This window comes from Corythoichthys intestinalis, chromosome 13 (genome assembly GCF_030265065.1).
Source record: "Corythoichthys intestinalis isolate RoL2023-P3 chromosome 13, ASM3026506v1, whole genome shotgun sequence".
In the NCBI taxonomy this organism is placed as follows: domain Eukaryota; kingdom Metazoa; phylum Chordata; class Actinopteri; order Syngnathiformes; family Syngnathidae; genus Corythoichthys; species Corythoichthys intestinalis.
The window spans coordinates 16943555-16959662 of NC_080407.1; positions in this window are offsets into that span (position 1 = coordinate 16943555).

Consider the following 16108-nt stretch of genomic DNA (forward strand, 5'->3'; position numbering starts at 1 on the left):
CTATGGCCAAGACCAAAGAGCTGTCAAAGGACACCAGAGACAAAATTGTAGACCTGCATCAGGCTGGGAAGACTGAATCTGCAATAGGTAAAACGCTTGGTGTAAAGAAATTACAGTAACTGTGGGAGCAATTATTAGAAAATGGAAGACATACAAGACCACTGATAATCTCCTTCGATCTGGGACTCCATGCAAGATCTCAACCCGAGGCGTCAAAATGATACCAAGAACGGTGAGCAAAAATCCCAGAACCACACGGTGGGACCTGGTGAATAACCTACAGAGATCTGGGACCACAGTAACAAAGGCTACTATCAGTAACACAATGCGCCGCCAGGGACTCAAATCCTGCACTGCCAGACATGTCCCCCTGCTGAAGAAAGTACACATCCAGGCCCGTCTACACTTCGCTAGAGAGCATTTGGATGATCCAGAAGAGGACTGGGAGAATGTGTTATGGTCAGATGAAACCAAAATGGAACTTTTTGGTAGAAGCACGGGTTCTCGTGTTTGGAGGAGAAAGAATACTGAATTGCATCCGAAGAACACCATACCCACTGTGAAGCATGGGGGTGGAAACATCATGCTTTGGGGCTGTTTTTCTGCAAAGGGACCCGGATGACTGATCTGTGTAAAAGAAAGAATGAATGGGGCCATGTATCTAGAGATTTTGAGTGAAAATCTCCTTCCATTAGCAAGGGCATTGAAGATGAGACGTGGCTGGGTCTTTCAGCATGACAATGATCCCAAACACACTGCCAGGGCAACAATTGAGTGGCTTCGTAAGAAGCATTTTAAGGTCCTGGAGTGGCCTTGCCAGTCTCCAGATCTCGACCCCATAGAAAATCTGCGGAAGGAGTTGAAAGTACATGTCGCCCAACGACAGCCCCAAAACATCACTGCCCTAGAGGAGATCTGCATGGAGGAATGGGCCAAAATACCAGCAACAGTATGTGAAAAGCTTGTGAAGAGTTACAGAAAACGTTTGGCCTTCGTTATTGCCAACAAAGGATACATAGCAAAGTATTAAGATAAATTTTTGGTATTGACCAAATACTTATTTTCCACCATGATTTGCAAATAAATTCTTTAAAAACCAAACAATGTGATTTTCTTGGGGGTTTTTTTCCCCACATTCTGTCTCTCATGGTTGAAGTTTACCCATGTTGACAATTGCAGACCTCTCTAATATTTTTAAGTGGGAGATTTTGCACAATTAGTGGTTGAGTAAATACTTATTTGCCCCACTGGTGCCTTTCTTGCCTTTTTAGCCCTTCCGCTTGGTTCTTTCAAAGCAATATCTACAGTGAGGTAAGGTGTCACTGGTTCTTGTCCAAAGAGCCCTGCACCTCCCAGGGGCTCGGTTTCTTTCACTCTTGTGATGACACGTCGGCTTGAGTGATTGTGACCCTCGCGGCCCCTCCAGACGAAGAAGGAGGCGCCGGTGTCAAGGTGGGGAAATTGTCCTTGAAACGGGTAACAATGGCTCCGAGTGCAATATGACACATCTCTCCCAGGGTCTGACAATATTAATCTAGCTGTCAATCACCACGGGCAGCCGGTCCATTCCCGCAACCCCCCGGAGTGTTTATTAATTAGGATACTGTCATGCTAAAGAAAGTATTTGGAGCATAACAAGACGGTATCTGTGTGGCATGCGATACTTTTAACTTGTCACAAGTGACATCCTTGGCAAAGTCTTTTTTTAACTTAATGTCAATTTTTTACCACGGATTGTTAAATTAATGCTTGCATGTTAAATTTCTGGCATGATTTAAGAAAATAGAAGAGTAGTCGCTGCTTTAAAAGCAAGCGTGATTCACAGTGGGATAGAGGAGCCCCATCTGGTGTGTCTGCCATATCAAAAAAAATGTGCTAATGTACCTCGGTGACAAAAATGAGTCTCCCCTCCTCAAGGCTCTTGGCCTGTTTCACGCCATAATTGAAAGTAATGTAAAAATAGTCTCGCCGTGCGGACGGGGGCGCATTCTCTGAGGACAAGGTCAAAGCTGATCTCGGTACTTTAATTTCCACATGATTAATTGTTGGTCAGGAAGCATGTTTTACGCGTGACGGGGGACGATCTACACGGTGTCCTCGAAACTAATTTGATCACAGCGCAGGGGGAAATGATTGGAAGGGTGGGAGGAAATTAGATGTCCAGTAAACGTCTGTTACATAGTATTTTGGGGTATGTCTTGGTCGTCCCACATGTAGAATGACTCCACCGTCATTGTTTGTTGACGCTGATAACTAAAGTATTTCGTTGACAAACCATTTTTTTTCACAACGTGCTGATGACTAGATTAAAAACATGGCTTAGGAGGATAAATCGTAATAAGACGAATGCCAGTTTTCGTCTGACACGATGACAATGAGATGAATATGCGACAGTTTTTGTCATACGTTCACTATGCATGGAGTATTCATATCGTACGTGTCACTCATATGAGGTGCCCCCCCCCCCCATCGTTACCAGTGTTAAACCTCAACCATGAGAGACAGAATGTGGAAAAAAAACTGAAAATCACATTGTTGGATTTTTAAATATTTTATTTGCAAATCATGGTGGAAAACAAGTATTAGGTCAATACCAAAAGTTCATCTCAATACTTTGTTATGTACCCTTTGTTGGCAATAACGGAGGCCAAACATTTTCTGTAACTCTTCACAAGCTTTTCACACACTGTTGCTGGTATTTTGGCCCATTCCTCCATGCAGATCTCCTCCAGAGCAGTGATGTTTTGGGGCTGTTGTTGGGCAACACGGACTTTCAACTCGCACCACAGATTTTCTATGGGGTTGAGATCTGGAGACTGGCTAGGCCACTCCAGGACCTTGAAATGCTACGAAGCCACTCCTTTGTTGCCCTGGCTGTTTGTTTGGGATCACTGTCATGCTGAAAGACCCAGCCACGTCTCATCTTTAATGCCCTTGCTGACGGAAGGAGATTTTCACTCAAAATCTCTCGATACATGGGTCCATTCATTCTTTCCTTTACACAGATCAGTTGTCCTGGTCCCTTTGCAGAAAAACAGCCCCAAAGCATGATGTTTCCACCCCCATGCTTAACAGGGGGTATGGTGTTCTTCGGATGCAATTCAGCATTCTTTGTCCTCCCAACACAAGAACCTGTATTTCTACCAAAAAGTTCTATGTTGGTTTCATCTGACCATAACACAATGTCCCAGTCCTCTTCTGGATCATCCAAATGCTCTCTAGCGAACCGCAGACGGGCCTGGACGTGTACTTTCTTCAGCAGGGGGACACGTCTGGCAGTGCAGGATTTGAGTCCCTAGCGGCGCAATGTGCTACTGATAGTAGCCTTTGTTACTGTGGTCCCAGCTCTCTGTAGGTCATTCACTAGGTCCCCCCATTTGGTGGTTCTGGGATTTTTGCTCACCGTTCTTGTTATCATTTTGACGCCTCGGGGTGTGATCTTGCATGGAGCCCCAGATCGAGGGAGATTATCAGTGGTCTTGTATGTATACCATTTTCTAATAGTTGCTCCCACAGTTAATTTCTTTACGCCAAGTGTTTTGCCTATTGCAGATTGTCTTCCCAGCCTGGTGCCGGTCTACAATTTTGTCTCTGGTGTCCTTCGACAGCTCTTTGGTCTTGGCCATAGTGGAGTTTGGAGTGTGACAGAGGTTGCGGACAGGTGTCTTTTATACCAATAATGAGTTAAAACAGGTGCTATTTATACAGGTAACGAGTAGAGCCTCGTTCGACTTCGTTAGAAGTTAGAACACATCTTTGAATGCTAGAAATCTTGCTTGTTTGTAGGTGACCAAATATTTATTTTCCACTCTAATTTGGAAATAAATTCTTTAAAAATCAAACAATGTGGTTTACTGTTGTTTTTTTTTTCACATTCTGTCTCTCATGGTTGAGGTTTACCCATGTTGACAATTACAGGCCTCTCTAATCTTTTCAAGTAGGGGAACTTGCACAATTGGTGGTTGACTAAATACTTATTTGCCCCACTGTATGCAATTATGCTTCACTAAATGTAACTCATAGCGTTATCATAGCATTCGCGTTTGCGTCCTCTTAAAACTCTTGGACAACTTTTTTTACATACAGTTCGTGACTTCCAGGCAGGTAAAAGGAATTGAAAATAATGTACGATTCACCCCCACTCCATCCTTACTGGTGTTAGGATGTGCTTAAAGCATGGTAATTTTTGTTTTCTTGTCAAGGGTGAATATGCAATTTTGCTCCATGCACTAAATGTAACTCATAGCGTTAGCACAGCATTCGCGTTTGCGTTAGCTTTAACATTCAGCCTGTCGAGCATCGGCTTAAACCCTCGGACAACTTTATTCATGCAGTTCGTGAGGTCCAGGCGTGTATAATGAATTGAAAATAAGGTACGACCCCCCGCCCCCCATCCTTACCGGTGTTAGAATGTGCTTCAAGCATGGTAAGATTTGTTTTCTTATACGTAACATATATATATATATATATATATATATATATATATATGTATGTATTCTTATATATAATAAGCACTTTTGCTTCATACACTAAATGTAACTCATAGAGTTCGCATAGCATTCGCGTTAGCTTTAACATTCAACGTGAGGTGCGTCGTCCTAAAACTCTCGAACATTTTTTTTTTATTCAGTTCGTGGCGTCCATGTGGGGATAATTAATTGAAAATGATGTATGATTTTCCTGCCGAGTGTGTATTATCATCAGGAAGTTGGTGTTGTCCTTGTAGATGCTACAGTATGTGCTCGTCTGTCGAAATAGTTGAATGAGTAGAATTATTTCGTTTTGGACTAAAAGTTGAGAATTTTACAGACAAAAACATTTTGAATAACTGTCAAGTTAAATGAGAATGAAATTTGTATGAGATTTCATCGACTAAAACTAGATGATGACTAACACATTTTGAAACGACTAAAATTTGATTAGGAGGAAATCTTTAAAATATCCCCAAAAAATTGCTTTTAATTGGCTTTTGAAGGAGTCTGACCTTTTATCCAGATTGCCAGAATCACACCAGCCTAACCACCGGACACGCGCTGGCACAGCTACAGCGACTCAGGCCGGCGGGATTGACAATCCGGCCAAAAGGCCAAACTCCGCGCGTTCACCTAGGTCTTAACTCCTTGTACTGACTCCATTTTGAAAGCTGGAAAAAGGCTTTGAAGCACAAGTTGGCAATTTATTCAGGTCGACAAAGATCACCATATTACATCGAGAAAAAATGACAACTAATAGTAAAACATTGTCTTTTTGAATGCTCTCGCGGGGCAGGCTGTGGGCAGAAGAAGGGTGTGTTTGGACGTTGTTTAGGATTGTCTGTTTGTGGATTGGACAGGATGATTCGGGAGTTACTGTTGTCAGGGCAACGAGGGTTGTGGATTTTGCGACCTCAGCGTCAAAGGGGCTCTTGGAGTCTTATCCGTCGTGTTATCAGTTGGATACCGGGCGTTCTCCGGTTTTCCTTGTGTTGGTACAGGGCGTCCTGCCATTTGCTCTGGACTTTCCGGGATAATTTATTGCGAGAGTTGGTGGCGGAGACGGTGTGCTTGTCAGCGTCAATCTTGCTCAGTCAGTTGCATGACGCACACGGTGGGCTTCCATGATAAGAAGGCGTCATGTATCTCTTATGCCATATATATTGTTTTCCTCAAACTATGGTATAAATGCTATTTATTTTACATGGGGCGTGTTATAGTAATACAAACAGTCACAGTAAATACGACAAACGATACTATTCCCTGATTGAAACCAAAAAAAAATCAACAGGAATTGGCCTGAAATTTAAAAAAAAAAAAAATTCCTTGAAATTCGTTTACCGGCCAGTATGAAGTCATTCCCATGCAATTCCTTCATTTCTTTTCCACTCCTCTCACTTCAAAACACCCATCCCAAAACTGCGAAAATCCAACCGTCCTCGCCAATCAGCTGTCACATTTCAAGAGCGTCACGTGAGCCGGGCCACGTTGCCATAGACACGGCCAGCCACGAAGAGCACCGGCTGACATAAATCAAATCTCACTGCGGGCTGACTGTCTGATCCCATTGCCGCTCTGACACTTGACTCCAATCTATTTATCTCACTTGAAAAATCGTTTTCATCTCTATCAACAATCAATGGAGACATAAATGATATTCTTAGATTGTAATGAGGGTTCCAGACATTAATCTCCTAGATACAGCCCGCGTAATCTCACTTTGATATCTGACTAATCGCGAGAATATGATTGTAATCTCGAGGTCCAATAGGATTATTTCAATAATGAGCACGATTACGCGTCAACAGCAGGCTGAATTCAATCACTACGTGGAAAGCAACACTTGAAGCTTAGCAGTAGACAAGGCCTATCGTATAATTTTCTGTCTTTCGACAGAATGTGACAGTTGAATTCCCGAGGTCGGAGGACAGATACTTGTGGGACGCCACAAATGTCAGATACCAGGCATTTATCATGACATTAATGGGAACTATTCACTGCAATGTACGATATTTGTTGCTAAGCAGCAAGGATTGAGACATTTTACCTGCAGCTAAGGCTTATTGTTTACCCGGAACATATTGATTTTGTTTGTTCACATGTGTTCAGTCTTTTCCTCCTGAACTGTAAAGCCATAACGTTATGTGACCGTAGAATGAAATATCAGATGGACTGCCTTGTGAGACAAGGTGCAGTCGGTGTCTATTTGAAATCAATAATCTCAGATAAGCACGTTTTATACCTACAAGAGTAAAGAATTAATTCAGTGTTACTTGTTGGACTCTGTTTACGGTGCTCATAATCTAAAAAATGTCTTTCAATAACTACTTGCGAGGAGGGGGCGGCTTTTTAATGGACAAACGGTGAATGGCATTGGAGTGTTTTCACAGAAGGGGAGCTTCCACAATGCAGTGAACAGATTGATAATGAATGTAATTTATCACAAAACGAACCGAGTCATACGCGCACCTTAATGCTCTGTAATTTTAATCTCTATTTAGCTCTGAAAGGCTTCAGCTTTGTTGTATTTTTTGAAATACCAGAAAGTAATAGGGAAAGTCTCCTTTATTAAAAATGTTCCAATTATTCGAAAAGTAATGGTTGGTTTCATACATTTTTCAATGTGACGGCAGCTTTTAGTAAATAGTGTGAATAGGCTATTCAGCCTGTTGTTCTTTATTGTGTTGAAGATGATATATTTGTTCTTCTCCCTGTTTTTATCAAATAAACTGTCCCCCAAAATGGGACTTGTAGCCTAGCGCGACTAATTTGTTCTTTCCTTTTTTACTCTATGCAATTTTGACTGGTGCGACTTATACACAGGAACGACTGAGATTACGAAAAATACAGTCTGTCAAGGGCATATTTTCCAAATTATGAATCGCGATTTTTTTTGTTCTTTGCTTTTGTTTGGCTAGCTGCATTTCATTAATTCTGTTGAAGTTGAAATGACTGTTCATCTCCTGGGCGGAGATTGGGGGGGGCAGTAGCCCCCTGGTGGCCGAAAAATTGTAATGTATTTGCATGTAATTAATCTCCGGCTTGGGCTTTATCTTCGAGTTAGTGGCGGTTTAATTAGTTGGTGGAGTTGATTTCAACAAGTTTGTTAGTTATTTGTCAGTTTCAGGGCTCCGGTTTGGCTAAGCTAGCGCAAGTCAATAGTGCCTGCTTCACATACCAATCAATAGTGTGCCTATGTTTTCAAGATTGCGTTATTAAAACAAAAATTTACCATTGCATGTCAATAATTGTAGTATGAACAACAACATTTTAATTCAGCAGCTATGCAGGGGCTGTCTTGGCAACCAGGGTGTTTTCCGAAATTTCCGGGTTCGCGGTGAGTCAGCAACCTGCACACTTTTGCTCAATAGATGATGTTTATTGATTAGAAAATGCAGAAAAAATGAGATTTATTGAATACAATTCCACAAGAGCAAGCAACAAGTATCAAGAACAAGCACAACAAGTGGTAACGATGACATTAGATCTAGTTTGTCAATCCCAGAATCCCCGCGTTACCGTTACAGCACAACAAACTGTTCCTTAACAATGAAAATTGCTTACCGTTGACAAATGAGCGGGGAGCCAACGCTCCGGCAGAGCGGCAAAGGAACAAAGCCAAGCGACCCTTACGTAATCCTCTGGCAGACTTCGGGGGGGTTGGGGAATCTCCCGACTCTTATAGGCATGTCTGACGCGAGGACGAGGCCACTCCTCGCCCCCACGAAAACGCACCACCCGAACTCGTGAGACCCCCCCCTCCCCCTCCCAAGAGTATGAGATTCCCCCCCAGTTGAGGCTCCCAGCGGTTAAAGTAGAATGTTTATGTAAGTTATCTCGTGAGTTTCCCTCCTAACTATGGAACCCAAGGTGAAAAACAATAACAAGTTGTTACAATCTAGGTCACAGAGGCAATCATACATCACAAAGGCATAATGTGCTAATGATAAGGCATCACATAATATTTTCTCCCATCACAGGGCAAAGTGATATCATCACATAACTTTTTTTGTGGGAACGAAAGGGACTTCCTAACAGACTGAGCACTCTCTATTTCGGTCGCATTACGCATCTAAAAAAAAATAGTCCCGCAGAATGAAATGAATTACAGCAGTTCGGTGTGACATTGTTTTAGCCGTATGGGTATTTGGAATAATCATCTGCATTTTTAATTTGGCTGTGTTAGATCTGTTAATATCGTTTTTTCATTGGCATGCTAAGCAGGCACTCGCACTAGCTTAGCAACTCCGGAGCCCTGAAATTAAAAAATAACTTACAAACTGCACGGAATTTGTTGAAATCAACTCCGCCGATGAGATTAAGCCAAATGAAATTAAAGACCTAACCGTTAAAATGTTGTCTATATAAGTTAAGCAATAAAGCCATCAACAAAAATGAATGAAATGAACAAGATTCCAACAAAGTATTTCATAATAGGTCGAAATAATTTTTCGAACAGATCATGTGACGAGCACCTTGGAGACGGTCCTTTGTTTCGCTAAGCCAAAGCGACACATGAGGAGGCAAGGAAACCCTACCCCTGTATCCTGTGTACAGTAATAATTACTGTTTACAGTGGGGCAAATAAGTATTTAATCAACCGCTAATTGTGCAAGTTCTCTTAGAGAGGCCTGTAATTGTCAGCATGGGTAACCCTCAACCATGAGAGACAGAATGTGGAAGAAAAAAAAACAGAAAATCACATTGTTTGATTTTTAAATAATTTATTTGCAAATCGTGGTGGAAAATAAGTATTTGGTCAATAACAAAAGTTCATCTCAATACTTTCTTATGTACCCTTTGTTGGCAATAACGGAGGCCAAACATTTTCTGTAACTCTTTTCACACACTGTTGCTGGTATTTTGGCCCATTCCTCAATGCAGATCTCCTCTAGAGCAGTGATGTTTTGGGGCTGTCGTTGGGCAACGGACTTTCAACTCCCTCCACAGATTTTCTATGGGGTTGAGATCTGGAGACTGGCTAGGCCACTCCAGGACCTTGAAATGCTTCTTACGAAGCCACTCCTTTGTTGCCCTGGCTGTGTGTTTGGGATTATTGTCATGCTGAAAGACCCAGCCATGTCTCATCTTCAATGCCCTTGCTGTTGGAAGGAGATTTTCACTCAAAATCTCTCGATACATGGCCCCATTCATTCTTTCCTTGACACAGAAAACAGCCCCAAAGCATGATGTTTCCACCCCCATGCTTCACAGTGGGTGTGGTGTTCTTCGGGTGCAATTCAGTATTCTTTCTCCTTCAAACACGAGAACCTGTGTTTCTACCAAAAAGTTCTATTTTGGTTTCATCTGACCATAACACATTCTCCCAGTCCTCTTCTGGATCATCCAAATGCTCTCTAGCGAACCGCAGAAGGGCCTGGACGTGCACTGGGTTAAGCAGGGGGACACGTCTGGCAGTGCAGGATTTGAGTCCCTGGAGGCGCACTGTGTTACTGATAGTAGCCTTTGTTACTATGGTCCCAGCTCTCTGTAGGTCATTCGCTAGGTCCCCCCGTGTTGTTCTGGGATTTTTGCTCACCGTTCTTATCATTTTGACACCACGGGGTGAGATCTTGCATGGAGCCCCAGATCAAGGGAGATCATCAGTGGTCTTGTATGTCTTCCATTTTCTAATAATTGCTTCCACAGTTGATTTCTTTACACCAAGCGTTTTCCCAGCCTGGTGCAGGTCTGCAATTTTGTCTCTGGTGTCCTTCAACAGCTCTTTGGTCTTGGCCATAGTTTGGTGTGTGACTGACTGAGTTGTGGACAGGTGTCTTTTATACTGTGTGACCGCACACGAGGTAGGCCTGGCCAGGAAGGAGCTTGAGACGCCAACGTGTCCAACCAAACAGTTCTTTAATCAGAAAAACAGCGGGTTTTCCCCAAAAGAAAAAGGCCGAAATGTGGCACAAACAGTAAACAATCAACTAAAATGTCTCAAAAATGGCAACTTAGGTCTGTTCTCATCAAAATTCTCAAATGTCTTGAAATGGCAACTTAGGTCTGTTCTCAAAATACTTTCTTCCAAATCTCTCTGTCAGTCTCCTTCCGCCCTCCCCTTCGCTTCTTCTGGTCGTCTTTTATCTTGTCCTCCAGGCCAGCTGCAATTAAGTGGCTTAAGGAGCCACACCTGGATGCGTTGTGCGGCATGCTGGGAAGTGTAGTCTTTGGGCTGGCGGCCATTTTGACTTGATTCTTCAGCTCTGCAAAAGGAATGTAACGGCCCTCCACTACCTGTCCCCGCCTGATGTCACAACTGGTAATGAGTTGAAACAGGTGCCATTAATACAGGTAACCAGTGGAGCCTCGTTAGACCTTGTTAGAAGAAGTTAGACCTCTTTGACAGCCAGAAATCTTGCTTGTTTGTAGGTGACCAAATATTTATTTTCCACTCTAATTTGGAAATAAATTCTTTAAAAATCAAACCATGCAATTTTCAGGGGTTTTTTCCCCACATTCTGTCTCTCATGGTTGAGGTTCACCCATGTTGACAATTACAGGCCTCTCTAATCTTTTCAAGTAGGAGAACTTGCACAATTGGTGGTTGACTAAATACTCTTTTGCCCCACTGTATGTGTGGAGAAAAGTTATAATGGTTCATTCCCGTACCTTATAGACAGCAACATTCAGTGTAATCTCCAAACACGAGTGATTTTATAGAGGGAGCCAATGCCAAAGGGAGATCCAAGGCATCTTCAGATTTGTCATTTCACACACCCGCACCAGAAAAAAAAAGTCATTGCTGCTCCCAGGCCTCGTTAGAAAACACTCACAAACAAACGTAGGCAGACTCATCGCCCCCAAAGGCTCCCAAACGTGTGTTTTCGCACGCATATGCGGCGCAAACATCAGAGGCGCCCGTGAAGTTTGTTGTCAAGACATCACACAAGGACAAGGAGCCAGCCTCCTCTTGGGAGGACTAAAATTGATCACAGCCGAGCTTTGTTCCAAGTCAGGATCACTTTTCAACTTCTTAAACTAATGATAAGTTTATTCTGTCTTGTCAAGTCATAAGCAGCCAATGGAACTGATAGCGTTTGTGTGGAATTGACTTCAAAGCTCCAAGAATAACGTCCCAATCTCGCGCCGCAGCAGTGTGGAGATGCTCTCGCTGCATGTGAATAATTGTCAACATTTCTCCTGCGTTGAAAAATGTCACATATGGAAGCGATCTACAAGAAACCCCTCCCCCATTGCGCAATGCTATTTCACAGCGCCCCAGCAGTCCACTTGACCATGGCGGTGATTTGCAATAAAACAGTGATTGTCCATTAATCTGACGGTGAGCTACGTTCATTAGGGTAGTCGCGGGGGGCCAATCAAAACGCCGCATGTGTTGTTGCTACATAATTTGACACGACGGCTTGATGACTTGCTTTACAAGGAGCAGTCTGTGGCTCAAAGGGAAAGAGCGGGTGAACTTAGCATATAGCGACATGGAGCCTACATGTACAGCTCATAAAAACTAGGGTGAGAATAGGCCATGTGTGATTAAATTGTGATATACTGCAGTAATAAAAGATCAACGGCAAATCTTTATCGCTCCAATTAGATGTGTTTGTGTGCTGTCAAATGAAATAACATTTTACAGTGAACTCGGGAGTATTAGTGGATATTTCATACTTGGGGAATATAGTCATCAGTAGTTTACAACGCTTGACTTCCGCGGTGAATTTCAATGCATGGTTCTAGTAAAGTCTGGATTGTATTTGTCCAACGTGGTATACGAATGTGCAGTTTCCAACAGGGCTACTACACAATTATTTTCACCAAATATTTGTATATTGTTGCAGGGGCGGAATTTGAGGGGGGTGTTGGTGGTGTGGCGGCACCCGGCCCAGGCCTCTAGGGGGACTGGTTTGCGGTCGTAACAGGGGCATGGTGGGGCGAGGGGACAGTCAAACCGAATAGTACGATAATGCGCTGCGCTGTAATCTCGTTTTTAAGTGTTGAAATTTAACCTCCCTGCCCCCCGCCGAGGCCCAGTTTGCTGGCGTGAATCGGGCACGGTTAGGGGAGGGTTAAACATAAACGTAAATTGTGCTCGAAGCCGGAATATATAAAATATATCTAACACACCTTTGCCTCCTTTGCTTGAATGATTGTTGCCTGCAGAAAATTTTCCGCTAGCACCGCCCACAACCCACAAATTGGAAAACCGTCTTGAATGGCCCCAATGTTTCACATTGAGAGTCTGACATACTCCCATTGTGATCATTCAACATACCTCGTTTATTATGACAAAGCAGGGAACAGGAAGGGGTTATAAGGGAACAGAAGAAAAGAAACACAAGAAAGAAAAGTAACACAAACAAGAAATACATTGAACGTCTACACTAACTACTAATATGTTGGTGCTATCGTCAGCTAGATGTATTTCCGGTTGACACCATGTGGGGGGCCTGTTGACCAGGGAAAGAGGGCGACGGGGGTGGGGGAGTCTATAAGCTAAGTGATTGAAAGGGGTAGAGTGTACACAAATCAGCTCTGTGATCTAAAAGCCAGTAATCATGTGAATCCCTTGTGAGTGTAAGCCCGTTGGCAGCAGCAACAATATTTTCATTTCTTCGAGTTGGCAGAAAAAAACGTTTTCTCAATGTTTAAATAGTCTACATATTTTTATGATCATTATAAAAGCATTTACACAACGAAATAACGCTGGGAAAGTTTAATATATAAAAAAAAAAAAACCTTGGGTTTTGCAGACACACAGAGGAGAAGATTCAAAAGGATCACATTTGTGTTGCCTTTGTGTGCATAAATAAATGTCTTTCGTAACGAATTCTCAGTTGGCAGAAAAAAATGCAAGTTTTCTTAGTGTTTAATTGGTCTACATATTTTTATGATCATTATAAAAGCATTTACACAACGAAATAACACTGGGAAAGTTTAATGTACAAAAAAAAAAACAAAAAAAAAACATGCTGGCCACAGCGTTCATGTGCGTGCACAAGCAAGTGCACAATACAGAGAGCCTGCTCTCGGTTTTATCCCTTTTTTTTTTTTTTTTTTTTTATAATTTATTAGTCCGGCGGTGTAAAAAATGCAACATGAGAATAATAATACAAATGGGGAAACCAAATCCGTTGCATCACTGGAATTGCGCAGGAAAGATTTTTGAACGTACTTAAACATTTTAAAATGCGCTGAATCGATTCGGTTTTTTGCCCGCATCGAATCAAATCGTCCATGCCCCGCATCGGGATGCATCGCCGCATCGATTATTGTTGACACCACTAGTAGTTTCATTCTTTTAAAAAGCCATGTAACTTGCTATGATCCAAGGTTTTGAACAGGCGTGTGTACCCAAGGGTACACATCTGATGTTGCTCACCATGGTCCGCGGTGTGCTCAGGGAGCTGGTTTGTCTGCTCAGACACATGAAAAATTCGAGGGAACATTGTCCATGGGTGCAATTTCCCAAATGTTCATCTGTTTAAACATTCAACAACTACAAAAATATTCCCGTTTTCAAATAAACTGTAAGGCAGGAACACCTTAATATTTAGAGATACTGTTTGTCCTTTGATATTATCAAACCAAATGAAACGGTTTGGCTGTAATGAGCATCAGTGCGTGACCAATACTGTACAGTATGTGCTAATCCTGAGGTGGCTAATTAGTGGCTGCATTTGCTGTGCTGAGCTAAATCAATGCCACAGTGAAGTCATAACTGTTGGCGCCTGAGTTGGCAATAAGGACGGTGAAAATCACAATGGCTCAACATGAAGTATTGTACAGTCCCTGACAAAAGTCTTGTCGCTTATCCATTTTGTAGAAACAATTGTTAATGACCTGACTTTTAATTAATTGGTTTCAGAAACGGCTCATATGAAAGCTAAGACCCTCTCAAATGATGGTGAATGTACAAAAATATAATTGTTTCACTGAAAAAAGATTTATCATTTAATGTAGACATGGAGGTCGAATTTTGGCAAGACAAATGTGTTGTCGCCTACAGAAAGTAGTGTGAAAATTGAACAAAAAAAGTACTTCAAATACAAAAATATGTTACATAACATGAGCGGATTAAGTACTGGTGCTATGAGATCCAAATTTAATATTTTGTATGACTTCCATGGGCTTCGGCAAGGATTCATACAATTTACTGATGAAGTCATCAGGAACATCAAAGAAAGCAGTCTTGCATGCCTTCCAGAGTTCATCAACATTCTTGGGTTTCGTCTTCCATGCTTCCTCTTTCATCCTATGTTCATCCTATGCTCACTGATGTTCATGTTTGGTGACTGGGCTGGCAAGTCCTGGAGGATCTTGATCTTCTTTGCCTTGAGAAACTTTAAGGTAGAGATTGAAGTATGCGATGGAGCGCCATCCTGCTGCAGAATTTGTCCCTTTTTATGGTTATGAATGTAAGAGGCAGCTAAAATTTGTTGATATTTCAGACTATTTATCTCTCAGGGTGCAGAAAAATAAAAAAACGTGTGGCATTTGCCAAGGTCCACAGCCCGTCAAAAGGACGGACGCTAGAAAAGTGGCAAAAGGTGGATTTTTCAGATGAATCTTCCATTGAATTACACCACAGTCGCCACAAATATTGCAGGAGATCTACTGGAGCCCGCATGGATCCAATATTCACTCAGAAAACAGTGAAGTTTGGTGGTTACATCATTACCAAAATCATGGTCTGGGGTTACATCCAGTATGGGGGGGGGGGGGTGCAAGAGATCTGCAGGGTGGAAGGCAAAATAAATAGTCTGAAATATCAACAGATCTTAGCTGCCTCTTACATTCCTAACCATAAAAAGGGACAAAATCTGCAGCAGGATGCTGCTCCATCGCATACTTCAAGCTCTACCTCAAAGTTCCTCAAGGCAAAGAAGATCAAGATCCTCCAGGACTGGCCATCCCAGTCACCAGACATGAACATCATTGAGCATATCTGGGGTAGAATGAAAGAGGAAGCATGGAAGACGAAACCCAAGAACGTTGATGAACTCTGGGAGGCATGCAAGACTGCTTTCTTTGATGTTCCTGATGACTTCATCAATAAATTGTATGAATCCTTGCCGAACCCCATGGAAGTCATACAAAATATTACATTTTGATCTCACAGCACCAGTACTTAATTCACTTAGGTTATGAAACATATTTTTTTAATTTGGAGTACATTTTTTGTTCAATTTTCGCACTAATTTCTGAAGGCGACAAAACGTTTATCTTGCCAAAATTTGACCTTTATGTCTTCAATAGATGATAAATCTTTTTTTTCAGTGAAACAAATAGATTTTTGCTCATTCAACATCATTTGAGAGGGTCTTAGCTTTCATATGAACCATTCCTGAAACCAATTGAACAATTAAAAGTCAAGTTATTAGCAATTGTTTCTACAAAATAGATAAGCGACAAGACTGTTGTCAGGGACTGTAGATGAAGTGTAAAAACTGCAACCAAAGTTCTTGTGAATTCCACAAATATCTCAATATCTTAAACCCGTCAGTCATGAGAACGTTATTGAAATATACTGTCTAGATAGGAGAGGACTGACATGTGCCAGGAAACGACCTTTGCTGCTCAAAAGAGTCATTGGTAAGGCAATTCAAAGCAAATGTCACAAAGGTAATTGGATTGCACGATGTGACTCATCAGTATGAGGCGGCAGTCTGGTTCGCGCT